The sequence below is a fragment of the Physeter macrocephalus genome, chromosome 4 (genome assembly GCF_002837175.3).
Source record: "Physeter macrocephalus isolate SW-GA chromosome 4, ASM283717v5, whole genome shotgun sequence".
Classification (NCBI taxonomy): Eukaryota; Metazoa; Chordata; class Mammalia; order Artiodactyla; family Physeteridae; genus Physeter; species Physeter macrocephalus.
In genome coordinates, this window is record NC_041217.1 from 115,851,722 (window position 1) to 115,869,741 (window position 18,020).

The following is an 18,020-nucleotide window of genomic DNA, read 5'->3' on the forward strand; positions in this document are numbered from 1 at the left end:
TTTTTCCATCCCCTCACTTTCAGTCTGTTTGTGTCCCTAGCTCTGAAGTGGGTCTCTTGTAGACAGCATATATACAGGTCTTGTTTTTGTATCCATTCAGCCAGTCTATGTGTTTGGTTGGAGCTTTTAATCCATTTACATTTAAGGCAGTTATTGATATGTATGTTCCTATTACCATTTTTTTAATTGTTTTGGGTTTGTTATTGTAGGTCTTTTCCTTATCTTGTGTTTCCTGCCCAGCGAAGTTCCTTTAGCATTTGTTGTAAAGCTGGTTTGGTGGTACTGAATTCTCTTAGCTTTTGCTTGTCTGTAAAGATTTTAATTTTTCTATCGAATCTGAATGAGATCCTTGCTGTGTAGAGTAATGTTTGTTGTAGGTTGCTCCATGTTTTTATAATGCATAAATGTGCCCTCCTTTGTCCCATCTTTGTCCTCCCCACTGGGATGTGGATACTGTGATTGAGCTTTGGTCCTTCTTTGACCATTTGGACAAGGCCAAGGTCTTGGGATGGAAGAGCCTGGCTTCTAAATATCAAGGAGCTGCTCTATCAACATTGGGCTCAGAGTGTTAAATGAAAGAAATATCCATTTCAATCTTCTTTAAGCTCCCATATTTTGGAGTCTATATTATAGGATCCTGCACCCTAATTAATGTCAACAATTTCAGAAAGCTCCTTTGCCTGAGGATCAATTAGCTAAATGCCAATTTGTCAAATTTATGTATTAACCAATAACTTTTTCCTTTGGATTTTTATAAAGTTCTCAAAAATGTATGGTTCTCCAGCAAAGGAATGTGTAAATCCAAGACTCTAACCTCCTTAGACCTCCAACCCCACTCCGTGCCCCCATTCCCTCCCCTGGTTCTTTGCTCCTTAGTTTCCCCACTCTCAAGAACAGACAGCTGAGATGGCGCTGAGACTGACTCTCCTTCTTTTTTCTAGTAGAGGGTCCCTACCTCTGCCCTGGTCCATTTCAGCATGGAGTTGGAAAAGAGACAAACTCAACATTCCTTTAAAAATTGTTATGAAGGAGATGTGGATGGACTTAGAGAGTGTCATACAGAGTGAAGTAAGTCAGAAAGATTAAAGCAAATATCGTATAATAACACACATATGTGGAATCTAGAAAAATGGTATAGATGATCTTATTTGCAAAGTAGAAATAGAGACACAGACATAGAGAACAAATGTATGGATACCAAGGGGGAAAGGGGTGGGGTGGGAGGAATTGGGAGACTGGGACTGACACATATACATTACTGATACTATGTATAAAATAGACAACTGATGGGAACATAGAGTATGGCACAGGGAACTCTACCGAATGCACTGTGGTAACCTAAAAGGGAGGGAAGTCCAAAAGAGAGGGGATATCTGTATGTGTATGGCTGATTCATCTTGTGCAGTGGAGGCTAACACAACATTGTAAAGCAACCGTACTCCATTAAAAATTAATTTTAAAAAATTGTTATGAAGAAAAAAATGTAAACATCAACACCTAACATTCTCAAAAATGCTAAAAATTATTAAAAGTATTAATATTATCTATCCAATATAAATTTTTTTAAACTTTATAAATATTTTAAAGAAACAGGCATTTAGTAAAAGATAAATTAGGAATTTGGTCATTTGATTGATCCTTTGGTAAATAAGTATTCAAATAATTAATTTCAGGGCCTTGAAATGGGATTTCTCCTTCTAGAAACCATGGATTGGCTTGTTTCAGACCTACCTTTTTGCTGAGAACAAAAAATAATAATCTGGACATATTACTATTTTTAAAAAATCTACTTGAGGGTATCAGTAAGCTACCAGTAGTAGAAGCTCAAGAGAATGAAAACACAGAGGAATTAGCCTGGAATTTGATACTGCTATTCCTCATGAGTCATTTACTGATTCACAACCTGCAGCTGAAGGTCTCGAGAGACAAAAATTGAAACTCAGGGCCCACTAAGCAGGAGGGGTCCTGGAAAACAATTAAAGTTTTCAAGGGCCCTTGGAAGCATATACCTTAGAAACAGAAGTAAAGTGGAACTAATCAGCCCCCCACAAGACTGAAGACCAGCTGTTAGTCAGCAAAACCCTTAACTGAATTAAAGAGGTCTGCCCCTAACTGCTTCCCAGAACTAAGAGTAAATTCTCGCTAAAGGAAGACAACATTATCCAGAGCCTCAAATTATCTCTACAATTCTTCATAAACAGTACTGTTAGGCTGAATTGTATCCCCCAGAAGTCATATGTTTAAAGCCTAACTCCCAGTACCTCACAATGTGACTGTATTTGGAAGTAGGGCCTTTAAAAAGGTAATTAAATTAAAGCAAGGCTGTGAGGGTGGACCCTAATCCAATCTGACTAGGGTTCTTATAAGAAGATGAGATTAAGACATAGACAGACACGAGGGATGTACAGAGGAAAGACCATATAAGGACACAGTGAGAATGCAGCTGTCTTCATGCTAAGGAAAGAGGTCTCAAGAGAAACCAAACTGCTAACACCTTGATTTTGGACTTCCAGCCTCCAGAACTGTGAGAAAATAAATTTCTGTTTTTTAAGCCACCAGTCTGTGGTATTTTGTTTTGACAAACCTAGCAAACTAGTACATATGTCCAGAAGTTAATTTTTTTAAAGGAAAAAAGAAGAAAGGAACTGACCACAAACTAACGGGAAAAAATTACACAGAACAGGCACATGGGAGATCCAAATTTTGGAGTTAGAAAAAATATTTGGAAGTAATTGTTATTAATATGTTCCAAAATTAAATGAAAAGATGGAAAATATAAGGAAAGTGAAAGGAAAGAAAAAAATAGATATTCTAGAAATTTTAAAAATACAATAATTGAAATTAAGATGAGTTTAACAGCACATGAGACACAGCTGAAGAGGGAATTTATTAACTGAAAGATTAATCAGAAGAAAATATCAAGATTGATACAAAGAGAGACAAATGGACAAGGTGTAGGGGTCTACAGGTACACAGGTAATTGAAGCTCCAAAAAGAAAAGAGGAAGAAAGAACTGAGCAGAAGTAATATTTGAAGAGACAATAGCTGATAATTTTCCAAAACTGGTAAAAGACATCAAGCTATAGATTCAAGAATTTCTACAAACCACAAGCAGGATAAATATTTACAATGGAAAGCATACTTAGGCACCTAGGCATTGTACAATTGCTGGAAATAAAAAAAAAAAGAGAGAAAATCTCAAAAGCTTCCAGAGATTATTGCTGACTTCTCAAAAAACAATGAGATAATCTATACAAAGTTCAGATAGAAAATAACTGTCAACCCGGAAGTCTATATTCAGCAAAAACGTTCTTTGAAAATAAATATGAAATAAAGATACTTTCAGAAAAGCAAAAATTTGGAGACTTCATCACCAGCACACTAAAGAATTCATTATCTACATTAAAGAAAATACTAAAGATAATTTTTTGGGCAGAGGAAAATTATCTCAGGTGGAAGCCCAGTAATTGCAGAAGAAATAGCAATAAAAAGAGTAAATACATGCATAAATCTAAATTAATATTGGCCTTATAAAACAATAATTTTTTATGGGGTTACAGAATACATTGAATTAAAATGCACAACAATAGTAGCACAAAAGGAAAGAGGTGAGTAAATGGAGCTACAGTGTTCTAAGATTCCAAAAGTGATGTAAGTAATATTAGACTTCAACAAATCAAGGATGTATGGTGCAGAGTTACCACTAACACTATAGTAAAATAATGAATAATTAACAAGATAATTCAGAGATGAATTATCATAATTAATTCCTTAATTAACCCCAAAATGGTGTAAAAAGAGAGAGAAAAAAGAACATAGAACAGTTAGAACCAATAGAAAACAAATTAAAAGTTCATTGAATTAAAGATATGTAACCGCTATATATCAATATTTACATTAAATGTACCAAAATATTCCAAGTAAATGATTATCAAACCAGTCTCTTTTAAAAAGAGACACATCTTAAGTAAGGGTATATAGCTGATGTTTATATCCATGAGACCAGATGAGATCAGCAAGGCAGTAAGTCTAGTTAGAGAGATCTAAGGACTGAGCCATGGAGCACTCCAAAGTTAAGATATTGAGAGGATAAGGAGCAAAAAGCCAAACAAGACTGAGAGTGGCTAGGGAAGGAGGAAAACCAGGTGAGTGTAATGTCCTAGAATTCAAGTCAAACAAGGGTTTGAAAGATAAGACAGTGATCAACTGTGTCCAGTGGTCCTAATGAGTCAAGAAAGATGAGCATTAAGAAATGACTATTCCCGGGTTTCGGCACCAAAAAAAAAAAAAAAAGAAATGACTATTGGATTTGGCAACATGGTAGTCACTGGTTACCTTGAGATTTGGCAACATGGTAGTCACTGGTAACCTTGACAAGAGCAGTTTGGGTAAACTGATGAGAGTAAAAGCATGATTGGTGTGGGTTCAAAACAGAAAGGGACAACAGGTATGAGAGATTACAAGTATAGATAGCTATTTCAAGAAGACTTACTCAGAAGAAGAATGTGGCAATGAGGCAACAGCCAAAGAAGAAGTGGGATCAAGAGAGGTGTCTCTTGGTTGGTGTTTTGTTTTTGTTAAGGTGGGAGGGGAAAAAACAGTCCATCTCTGTGCTACTGGGAATGGATCCAGTAAAGAGAGAAGGGAAAATTGCTCAAGGGGTGTCTTAATCAAGTGATGTCTCCTCATGTACAAGAGGAGAAATTAGCCTCATATAGGAGCATGGACATTTTATCCATAGTCACACAGGGGACAGAGAGTCTATGTGTACAGACATGCTTAGGTGGGTGGAAGAAATGGGAGCTTGGGGATGTTTTCTGCAGAATGCTTCTATTTTCTTAGTAATATAGAAAGTAAGGTCAGGCAGGACGGAGGAGGAAATTTTCAAAGTTTAAAGAAAGAGGAGAAGTAAAGAAATAATTGTCTAGGAGAGTGAAAGAGAGTATACTACAGAAATAAGGTGTGATTGCTGAGCAGCACTGAAGGTTCCAAATAAAGTCAGCTTGCAGGGGTATAGAGGGAGTAATATTAATCTAGCTAAGGTAAGAATTGGGGAGGAGGGAAGGGGAATGAATACTCATAAGCTACTTCTACCTCTTTACACTCGGAATCTTGTCTGGGTTCTCTTCACAGACTTTGTTGTCTCACAAATCTATACATTTGATCATATTTCTTTTGCCTTAAAGCACCTTTTCTTCTCTCTTTTTCCTGGCAGAACTCTTTCATTCTCTGTAGCTTCCCCTGATCCACATAAAATCACTGCATTTTTCCATCCTTTATGCCACCACTGTCCCTGGTACATACTACTATTATTGTACTTAGCACCTTTTCTACTCTCTTTTTCCTGGCAGAACTCTTTTTCATTCTCTGTAGCTTCCCCTGATCCACATAAAATCACTGCATTTTTCCATCCTTTATGCCACCACTGTCCCTGGTACATACTACTATTATTGTACTTAGCATGATGTAGTGTGATATTTTTAATGTTAGACTTCCTGATGAACTATGGGCACCTTCAGAGTAAATATTATCTTAATCATTTCTGTGTTCTTACCTAACACACTGTGTAGGTATTTGTTAAATGTTTATACAAGGAACTGAATGGATAATGTCCTACCATTAATGAGAGTATCAGAATATTTCTGGATCTTTTTTCCAACAAGGAAAATTAAAACCTGAACAAATTTTTAACAAAAGATTTTTTACACGGACTGTGTAATTATCTGCAAGTGTGATATGAAAAACATCATTATACATCTCTTTTCTCTTTATTCATCTCTACCAGCTTGTAATGCCTAATAAAATCTACATTAGAAATCCATTCTTTCAAGTAAATAATATATAAATAAGAAATACCCTTCTTTTCTTTATCAAGAAAATTAACACTTAAATGTGAGCAATCTTTGTAGTGTGTACCTTTGGGGTTGTCCCCCAGCCCCTCTTTTTCTGAGCACCATCATTCCCCACATCCACCTAGCCTCATCTGCATGGTGAAAAAATAGCTCCCAGGAGTCACAGTTATGCATATGACTTCCATCCCCTAGCCACAATTGACCAGTATGAGAGTAAGTACCTTAACCAAGCTTGACCAGTAAGAGTTCTGCCTCTAAAATTTAGAATTTGGAACAAAAGAAAAATTTAGTCTTTCTTCTGGTGGCTGAACTTGTTATAAGAAAACTCAGAAACTATATGAGCCATGTTCTTCCATGTAGTCCAAAGAAGTAGAAACCTACCTGCAGGAGAGAAAAATGATACAGACTCCTCCAAAGAGTAGTTAATGAAAGACACAGAAAAAGCCTGATGGCATTACAGCCCCTGGTTCTAGATGTAACTACTATGCAATCCTTGGGCACCATGAGCTGTCCATGCATCCTCTTTCTGCTTTATTCTAGCTCAGATGGAATTCTGTTGCTTGCACCAACAGTCATAAGAGAAATTTATTAGAAACTCTCCAACTAAAGTCTAATGCCATTTTTCTTTTTCAACAAAGTAATGTGAGCAACCGTAATTAAATAATACAAGGCATTTCCAACACCCTTCTCCCCAGTGTGATGCTGGCTGTCCACAAGGTAAACTTTGATGAGAGGATTGTTTGGGAACTCCACAGTGGCGGATTTAAATAAGTGTATGACTGAGAGTGTAGAGTAGGCACGGCTACAGAACACTGAGCATCTGGAGAGAAGCTAAGGATTATAGAGGAGCAATAAGTTTGCGAGGATGGAAGGGGACTAAGGTTGACATTTGCCTACTTTGCGATTCCCAACATGGAACCCAGGATACTGTTATTGAGATATACCCAAGAAAAACAATGAAATACCAAAAGAAGAGCAAGAGGAGTAGAAGGAGAAGAGAAGGAGGAGGAGGAAGAGCAGGAGGCAGGGAACGATCAAGAGACAGATGAGATGAACTCTAAAGTTCTCTTCAGACTTTAAGAGGAAACACGAGGTGTGACTGGAAAGAGGCTAATTCTTGAATATTATAGCTCAACTGTAATAATAGCACTGCTGCAGATTTTTAAAAACAAGCAAACAACATGCCTGTTAAATTATTGTGTTTTCAAATTCTAGCAACTCACTGGAAAAAGAAAATTTGATCTCCCTTAAATTTCTCATAATTGAATTGCTTTTCTTTAGTAAAAGAAATAAATGATCAATCATCAGACATCATTACAGTAAAAAGTTTCCAAGGAATGGGCTAACTTAGGAACACTTTGGGTTTGGTGATTATTTCCAGATATTTTTCAACTGTCTGCGGCTTTGCCAAACCCCAAATAAGTTTTGCCAAGTACCTTTTTACACAATTTTTTTGAAGTCATGTGTATTTTATGTGAAATTTAGTTCATATGTTTCTAATTTATTTACTCACAAATAATCAAAAGTTTGTTTTGTAAGAACTATTTGATATCCACAGAGGCATTTTATAAAGTCTAAAGTTGTTTATAATTTTAAAGCTTTTTTTTTTCCTAGAAATAGGCAATTGTTTTCTTTGAATTTACTTAGACCTTCTCCTTATTCCCCAACTTAGACCCTCAAAATAATCAAAATATAAAAGCTAGCACATTTTTGTGTTTTAATTACAAATTAAGGAAGTGTCATGTTTTTCCTAGAATCTGAAGATAGAAAACTAGGGAGATTTTCTTTCTGATCCCTTACTCTACCTTTTCCCCATCATTTTATTTCCTTTATTCTACATACTATTAGTGAAAAAAAAATTATGTATGTTTAATGTTTAAAGAATTTGATCTCTACATGTGTATATGTATAACTGATTCACTTTGTTATAAAGCAGAAACTAACACACCATTGTAAAGCAATTATACTCCAATAAAGATGTTAAAAAAATAAAATAAAATAAAATGCAAACGTAATCATGTTCTCTGTTTAAAAAAAAAAAGAACTTGATCTCTGAGAAAAAGTAACTTTGGTAAATTCTGTGTAGCATAGGTAAAGATAAACAATAATTAAATGAAGAAGTAACAGTGCAGCACCATATTGTCACTGATAATGCTAAAACCAAAAAGACACTAGACAAAATTGACAAAAAAGGCATTGTTGATGGCTACTTCCCTGAAATAAGATGTAATCAAGGGAGATAATTAAAATATCTTAATTCATCCTTTACCCCTCCATTCTCTCCTTCACCTGCCCCATCTCAAACACACACACACACACACACACACACACACACACACATTTTTTTTTAATGAAACGTTAAAACTTAACATTTGACATTGTGGTATGATCCTTTTCATTTTTTCTTCTGAATAACCTGGAAGAATTATGCAAACTATCTTTGATCATTTGGAGAGGCTCTTTGCCTCTCTGTAATATAAATACCAAAAATAATAAAATTTTTATATTTCATTTGAAGATTTAATTCTATAAAATTATTTCTACTCCTACATTAATAGTTTATGCCTTTAGATTAATTTCCAAAATATACAAACAGCTCATACAGCTCAATATCAAAAAAAAAACAACCCAATCAAAAAAGGGGCAGAAGACTTAAACAGACATTTCTCCAAAGAAGACATACAAATAGCCAATAGGCACATGAAAAGATGCTCAACATCACTAATTATTAGAGAAATGAAAATCAAAACTACAATGAGTTATCACCTCACACCAGTCAAAATGGTCATCAACAAAAAGTTTACAAATCATAAATGCTGGCTAGGGTGTGGAGAAAGGGAAACTTCCTACATTGCTGCAGCCACTGTGGAAAATAGTACGGAGATCTTTAAAAAAACTAAAAGTAAAGTTACCATATGATCCAGTAATCCCACTCACTCCTGGGCATATATCTGGAAAAGACAAAAAATCTAATTTAAAAAGATACATGCACCCCACTGTTCACTGCAGCGCTATATGCTATAGCCAACATGGAAGCAACCTAAATGTCCATCAACAGATGAATGAATAAAGAAAATGTGAGATAGGTAGATAGATAGATAGATAGATAGATAGATAGATAGATAGAATATTACTCTGGCATAAAAAAGAATGAAATAATGTCATTTGCAGCAACATGGACTGACCTAAAGATTATCATACAAGTGAAGTAAGTCAGAGAAAGACAAATATCATATGATATCACTTATATGTGGAATCTAAAAAATTATACAAATGAGCTTATTTACAAAATAGAAATAGACTCACAGACATAAAAAAATTTATGGTTATCAAAGGGGAAAGGGCACAAGGGGGGCATAAATTAGGAGTTTGGGATTAACAGATACACACTACTATATATAAAATAAACAACAAGTACCTACTGTATAGCACAGGGAACTATATCCAATATCTTGTAATAACCTATAATGGAAAAGACTCTGAAAAAGGAAATATATATATGTTCCTTTATAAATATATAAATATATATATATAACTGAATCACTTTGCTGTACACCTGAAACTAACAGAGCATTGTAAATCAAGTATACTTCAATAGAAATAATTAATTTTTAAAAATAATTTATCCCTTTAATATTTTGTTCCCCTGATGAGAATTCTTTCTATTCCTGCATTACTAGAGTTCAGCTTCTTAACCTTCTATCCCTTTGCCTAAGTGTTTCATTCTTTTTTAAAATAATGTTTATTGGACACTTACTAATTCTTCTAGGTTCTAAGGATACGGATGTGACTGAAACTGACAAAAATCTCCGTCCATATGGAGCTTATATTCCAGAATATGTTAGTATCGTAAAATTAACTAGATAGAAAGGATAGGTAGTAGTTAGATAACTTAAAATTAAGTATTATTAAGGATATACCTCAGTGAATTAACTATGGCCTAACCATCACTTTTGTCATCATAAGTATTTCTTCCTTAAGCTCTTTATAATTTCACCTGATATTTGTGTACCTACCCTAATGTTTGCATCAAAAAATATCACAAATATATATTAGGACTAAAAAACACAGTCCTGACAGCTCTATGAATTGTAAATTCTACTCACATTTCTGCCAATGGAGCATACCATTCTTTCCAATCAAAGAACTATTTCAAGGATTCCACCTATGCAAGCTTAGAGAAATTACTTTATCATCATAAGATCACAAAATTCCCAAATAAGTGTCACATTCATAACCCAAAGTTTGGGATGTCAAATTTCCTCAAATTTAATCTCCATAGATACAGATTTGGAAACACGTTGCCAGTGGGAAAACACAGCTTGCCTGCAGCACTCAGCGTATAAAGATGAAATTAAGCAATTTGTTAACCATTGTACTTCAAGAGTAGAAAAAGCATAAAAGTACACTTCTCCCAGGAAGAATTATTCCTCAGAATAGATTTTGTTTAACAGTAATAAGCTTCTGCTTGAAATTTCTGGCCCAAGATCCCTCTTATCACGAGTCACAAACAACTACCCAACAAATGCACTCTTTTACAGGCGTGTAGTGCAGCGGCAGGAGTGAAGGCTGTGGGATCATTTCTGGATTAGAACACCATCTTGACCACTTTCTAGCGGCGTGACATTGGCTGGGTCACTTTAACCTTGTCGAGATTTATAGGGTTGTTGTGAGAATCTATTGTACCATATACTACCCGTTTCATCTCATTTAATCCTCACAGCAATCCTGTAATAATTCAATAAGCAATGCCCTGTAATAATCTAACAGATATTTTAGAGTTGAAGAAATAATTTAAATAAAATGTCTGCCATGGAACTCGGCACAAGACAAACACTAATTAGTTAGTTCCCTTCCCCTGCTGTATGCGAGTGCATGAAGTCCCTGGTACGCGTAAGAAGAAAATGTGTAAACCTACAGCTGTTTAGTCACTTAATGCTTCTCTCAGTCGTAGTAAATTCCATTCATCCTGTTTACACTCAATTCTTGGATCACTAAGAGATGGCTGTAAAGTGTAGGTCCCTAATTTTCTACTGCTTCAGACGAGCTTTTCTATCCTCTCACAAGTCAAAAGCAGCAAGGCTTATCGCAAAGACTAAAGACTAATGAGCTTAGTTAACTTACATTCCAGTAGATGCCTTCTTTTTTTAAAAAAAAAAAAAACAACTTTATTGAGGTACTGAACTGTACATATTTAAAGTGTACAATTTGATAAGTTTTGATATATGTAAACTCCATGAAACCATCACCACAATCAAGATAGTGAACATATCCTTTATCCCCCAAAGTTTCTTCATCCCCCTTTGTAATCTCTCCCTCCTGTTCCTTCGCAGCTTCAGGCAATCATTCATCTGTTTTTTATTTAGATTTTCTAGAGTTTTGTATAAATGGAATCAGTCATACACTATGTGCTTTTTTTTTGGTCTGGCCTCATTTGCTGAGCATGATTTATTTTGAGTTGTTGGATATATCAACAGTTTATTCTTTCTAGTGTTGAGTAGTATTCCACTGTACGGATATGCCACAGTTTGTTTATCCATGTACCTATTGATGGATATTTGGGTTATTTTTGATTGGGGGCTATTACAAACAAAGCTGCTGGCAATGTTCCTGTAAAAGTCTTTGTATGGCTTTCATTTTGCTTGGATAAATAATTCGGAGTGGAATGACAGGACCGTATGGTGGGTGTATGTTTAAAACTTTAAGGAAGTGCCAAATTGTTTTCTAAAGTGTTTGCACCATTTATATTCCCAGCAGCCATATATAAAGTTCCAGATCTTTCACATCCTCTCCAACGTTGGTGTGGTTAAATCTTGGACAGATGCCTTCCTTTTGGTGTCTCTTTAGGGAGAAAGAAAGGCCAACGTTTAAGAGTGCCATCCCTCATAAAGAAAGGTGAGTGGGCTTGCCTTCCCCTTCTCCTCTACCCTTTCATTAACTGTTATTGTTCATTCGGTTGAAAGCATTAAGGAGGATGGGTGACTATCTTCATTCTTTTTCCTTTTATGTGAAGGGGAAATGCACACAATAGTTTGCTTGGTTAGGAACTGAAGAAAAATCCCCAGAGAGGAGATAAAAGAATCCTTCCCTGGACAATGGACTGGAGCTTTGCTGAAAGGAGTGGGGAGAACACTATGAAAATGCCTCGTGTTATTTAACTGTTGCTGTTCTTACTGTTTTCTTTTCCATACAACACTGAATTCTGAGTCAATGACTCACAACATAAACAACTGTGCCCACTGGGGAACCCTGAAGAATCGGAGTGTTAGGACAACTTTCTTCACCTATCTCGCTGGTCCGCTCTGAAGTTTAAGTCTGCGGTTTTATTCCCACTCTAAGCTCCATGACCCATGGAGACCACCTAATGGTTTTCCTCTTTCTTTTTCTGTAGACTTTTCTTCCTATAATTACAATACTCATACAGTAAGTTAGAAGGACTCTCTGGCTACACAATCATATTTGTATTCCAAGTTTAAACTCCTCTTTGGCAACCTATTTGTATACTTACAAAACTCTTCTGTGAAGAGTTGCTTAATATTTATAAAATATTTTTATTTCTTAAGACCCATATTAACTTCTAATTCATTAATATAATATGAGTCCTCTATCTTTCTACTTAAAAATTCTTGATTTCAGACTTGTTAATAACATTTTTAAAGTGAATTCTCATTGACAGTGAGCAAACTTCTGGCATGCATTTTCAAGTTTTAACATTCATTAAGCTGTCTAAACAGTTACTGGATATATATTTATTGAAACTCAAGAAACATCAAACTTCTATAGGTGCACAGCACTGTGCCAAGTACTAAAATATTATAATATGTTCGAGATTTAAACCAATGTAACTGCAGCAATGTCCATCCATGTATCATTAATACCAATAATAATAGAATCTCTTAATTCACTTAAGAATGTAATTGAATATAATAATTTCTACCCTATATTAATAGTTTTTACACCCTTTAATAACCCAAAGTGCTTTATATCCTGCAATATTTTAGTTTAACTCCTTAATATTCTTTGTGTCTAGGATACCAACTAATTTGCTAAACAAAAAAGCAAAATGTGAGCACAATCTTATTTTTCTAAGTGGTGGCCCTATCTCCCACTTCTCTAGAATATATTATAATTACTTAATAAGTACCTGTTTTCACCATGCAGTCATACTATTTTCTTCAGGCAGCTGAGTAATTGTTTTTATGTTTAACACTAAATGGTCCAACCGTTTATTACCAATATGAAGCTCAGTTATAAAATTTACCCCATCTTCATAGCAGGGTCCAGCGCTCTGGCAAAAGCAATAACCATATTAGAACTTTATAATTTACAGAAAATTTAATATAGTCCTCCAAATAAATAGCCTTAGCTTGTTTTACTAGATAAGTATTTTAACTTTCTAACTTGGAAAAAAAAAGCAGTTAATTGCTCAATTCTCCACATCCCTTCATACAGACAAGGTCCACAATATGGGCAGTGCTGTTTATTGTTCACCTACCCGGGCACACAGTGAAAATTTATGTTGAAAAGCAATGAGTGCCTCTTATAAAAAGATAATGCAAATACTAAGTGACATTACATCATCAGAAATAAAGATCACTTGAGTGAACACAGCAAGTGAAAGGGACGTTGAGAAGCTGCCATTAGGTTTTATTCCCTCCCCCTGGAGCTAAAATCATGCTGGCTGTCCTCTCCTATGCTTCTTGGTTCCAGACATTCTATAAGACTCTACAAAGTTTCACAAATTTGTGGGCTAGGTAGGCTGGTGGAATTCATTTTATAACTCTGGATGAGGCTTAGATTTTCATTTATGGAGTCTTCATTCTTAATGATTGGGGAAAAGAGAGCCATAAACTTATTTTTGCATAAATCATTTTTTGTTTACTGTTGCTTATGTAAGGGAAACTATAAAACCGAACCTCTATTCTATTTATTATAGGAGATTAAAACATACCAACTGAATGATTACAACAACAGGTACCAACATCAAACAATAGCAAGATTCTGGAAACTGAAGTATGTTTTCCCCATTGTAATGCTGATGGCCAAACAGCAGTCAAGGAGTCTGTGATATTATGTGACATACAGGTCACCAGAATAACTTGATACTCAGTTTCAATGCAGATGTAGAGAAAACACTGACAAAATGGCAGCTTCTCTATGCTCCAAGAGACATCACCTAATCGCAGACATAAATAGTTGTTGAAATTGTCATGATCTCACTTGTCTCCTGTCCAACAGAAGTTTAAAAGGGGGAAGGGGGACTTTGAAATTGAGACAAGGCAATGATACAAATACATATTAGCTCTTTCTTTCTACAGGTTCCATGTTGGGGACAAATTATCCTCCATATGCAGATTGATTGTTCTAAGATACCAATCTAAATAAAACTTCATTTCCTGAGCCCCACTCCTGCCTGCTGTGTTTCTGGATCATTCTCTCCTTAGAGTTGATATGTAACCTTCTCAACCTCTCTTCTCAGATTCTTTTTTCTCCATGATGGAAGAACTATAGTAAGGACTAGGAAGTTTTCCAGCATCTCCTGAATCTGCTTTTCCAGACTGACTTGGTTGAAAGAGTTCAGAACCTCAGATACACCTGTACACAAATCCATGAGAAGTCAAACAAAATTTTTTTAACTATCATCATCACTTCTCCTAAATTAACAAGCCTAATCATGGTCAATAAAATAAAGAATGATTACAGAAGTCAGTCAGACTTGGATTTGAGTCCTGGCTCAGACCCCTCATTGATCATTAGCAAGTTGATGAACCTTTACAAACCTCAGTTTCCTGTTTTGTAAAATGGGTAGAATAATGCCCACCTATCAAGGAAATTGCTAAATAATATAACTTAAGTTCCTAACACATAATAAGCACACAACAATTATTCTTCTTAACTTGCTATGAAATTATCCATAGAACCTTTACTCCTGGGCCATCATCGTGAGAACTTGCTTTGTCAAGCCACTCACATTCTGTTTTCCCCCTTCATCTAATAAAAAAAGTCAAAGTAGTCCAGAGACAGAATGCGCCTTGGCCACTTTTTATGTTCTTTTTGGCAGGCCTTTGCTTTACTACTAACCAGTGCTCATCCTACACCATTACTAAACTCATTCCTTAAGATCATCTGACAGTGTCTTTCTCATTTCACTGTTTCTGCCCCACTGCATTACCTGTAAGGCAAACTGTATAAACCAACTTTTCTTCTTCCTCTTCTTCTTTTTTTTTGCCTTTCCCTTTCCTTCCTGAACAATTCTATCCAAAAGCTCCTAGGTGGGGCTGAGCAAGGTAAGCATCCGCACAGGGGCTATGGCACATGGTGGCATCCCACATGGAAAACTGGAGCCCAAGCAAAAGGAGGAGGATGTTCACCTAGGGAAGCAGTGATAGTGGCAGCCCTGTTTGGGGTGATGAAGCCTTGAAACGAGTGAAGAGAATGTCCTTGCCAGGAGACATCCCAGAGTGGGTTGTCAAAGCCTGAGCATGGTGAGGAAGGTATCCATGTAGAGGGATGGCCAGGTGCAGGCTGTCCAAATGGAGTGAGGAGGATCTCTGTGTATATGACAGCACACGGTGTCAAAGCCCAAGCAGAGTGAGATGTCTAAGCAAGGTAAATAGAGCATCAACGCAAGGGGTGTTGGCAGTGGGTGATGGGTTATACACAGGAGAATTGAGCAAATGAATAAATATATTAAGGATATTGGGAGCTAGATTTCTCACAGTTGGTGAAGGGAGTTACAAATATGGAAAGAGAAAAAACTAGAATGATTCTTGTGGTATTAGATTGGAACTGGAGATATATCTGTGAACTCACAGTTTCAACATTTAGATGGAAATAGAAAAATATGGATGTAAAAAATATATATTAACTCATTTGTTGCTACCCCTGGGCACCTTGAGTGGAAAAAGCTGGGGAATATATATAATTATATATATATATAAACAAATAAAGAATATATAATATTTTAATTATATATTCTATATAACAAATAAATAAATAATATATAATTATAATATTATATATTTCCCAGCTTTGGCCATAAGGGGCCTGGGGGCAGCAATATTACAATAGTAACAATGAGCTTACTTAGCACCAAGATCTTGGTTTCTAAATACAATTCTTTAATGAAAGGAATCAGAGGTCCTTGGAGAAATGGATGATTCCAGGACTAAGGCAAGGAAAATGAAAAATGAACCTGGAACCTCTTTTTGTGCCAGAAAGTACAGATGTGTTCAAAGGTTAATGGGCTGTCAAAAGGACATAGGAGCCAGCTTGAAGAAGATTCCCCTGATCAAATGAGGGAATAATTTAAGTTCAAAGTAAATAGTGATAGAAATAGATTATAACCTTTGAATAAAATAAGAATTCATGAGTCTATACTGAGAAATAGAGAGAGCAAGATGATAGATAGATAGATAGATGATAGATAGATAGATAGATGATAGAAGGAAGGCAGGGATGGAGGAAGAAAGAGAGAGAAAAAGAAAGAAAGGAAGGAAGGAAGAAAAAGAAAGAAAGAAGGTAGGAAAGAAAGAAAGAAAGAAAGAAGAAAGAAAGAAAGAAAAGAAAGAAAGAAAGAAAGAAAGAAAGAAAGAAAGAAAGAAAGAAAGAAAGAAAGAAAGAAAGAAAGAAAGAAAGAAAAAATGTTTGTTAAGGAAAGGGATGTCTAGCTATTCTCGAAGGACTGTTTTATAGAACATTCATTAATTACAGAGTAATTACAAAGATAAACTGGCATACACCACCTTAATCAAATCATTAAACATAATTAAATGATTGATGAACACATCATCAATAATGGAACAAATAGAAATCCTGATGGGATACAATGAGATAAATCCAGCACCACTTTTGTAATATTCCTGCCAAAGACACATAAATAGAACACAAGAAAAATATACATTGAGGACTTTGCACAAAATAACTTCCCTATAATTTTCAAGGTCATGAAAGTCAAAAAAAGATTGAAAAAAGGCTGAAGGAGACTAAAGAGGCACACGACAACTGAATGCAACTTGTGATTTTCACATGGATCGTTCTGCTACAAAGGGCATTTTCAAGATAATTCACAAAACTCAAATGGAGTTTGAGGGTTAGATGGTAGTAATGTGTCAGTGTTAATTTCCTAATGTAATGGTTTTATTGTGGTTCATTAAGAGAATGTTGGCAGTAGTAGGAAATACACTAAAGTATCCAGGGGTGATGGGGAACTTGCTCTCAAATAATTTAGGAAAAAAATTCTTTGTATTCTTTTTGCAATTTTTCTATAAATTTGAGATTGCTTCAAAGTAAAATATCTTTTTATAAATAAACACAGACATAAATGCACTGATGTACAAGAACTTTCAATACATCATTAGAAACAGAAGTAGAATTCACAGAACCAGTCAATAGTTTCTATAAGCTACCTGACAAGTTTTATGTGAAGGTTTGTAAAAGAAAATCTGCCTCATTGTTCACTGCATGTCCATTTCATTTCTGGCTGTCTGGCTTCCGCCACCAATGCTGATCCTGCCACTTCTTTTCAAGAGGAGTACACAAAGTAGACACTGGAGCAGAGAAATGACACTCTCTCTAGGAAGAGCACAGTAAGTTCCCATGACAATTTGGAATGCTGAGATTCACCAGGGCAGCTCATGTCTTTGTTTACCTACTGGCATGGGAAACCCTTCATGCCATCATGATTTCATATCCAAGCTAATTTTTTTACATATTTATTGGAGTATAATTGCTTTACAATGTTGTGTTAGTTTCTGATGCATAACAAAGAGAATCAGTTATATGTATACATATATCCCCATATCCCCTCCCTCTTGGGCCTCCCTCCCACCCTCCCTATGCCACCCCTCCAGGTGGTCACAAAGTACTGAGCTGATCTCCCTGTGTTATGCAGCTGCTTCCCACTAGCTATCTATTTTACATTTGGTAGTGTATATATGTCAATGCTACTCTCTCACTTCGTCCCAGCTTACCCTTCCCCTCCACGTGTCCTCAAGTCCATTCTCTACGTCTGCGTCTTTATTCCTGTCCTGCTCCTAGGTTCATCAGAACCTATTTTTTTTTAGATTTCATATATCTGTGTTAGCATATGGTATTTGTTTTTCTCTTTCTGACTTACTTCACTCTGTATGACAGACTCTAGGTCCATCCACCTCACTACAAATAACT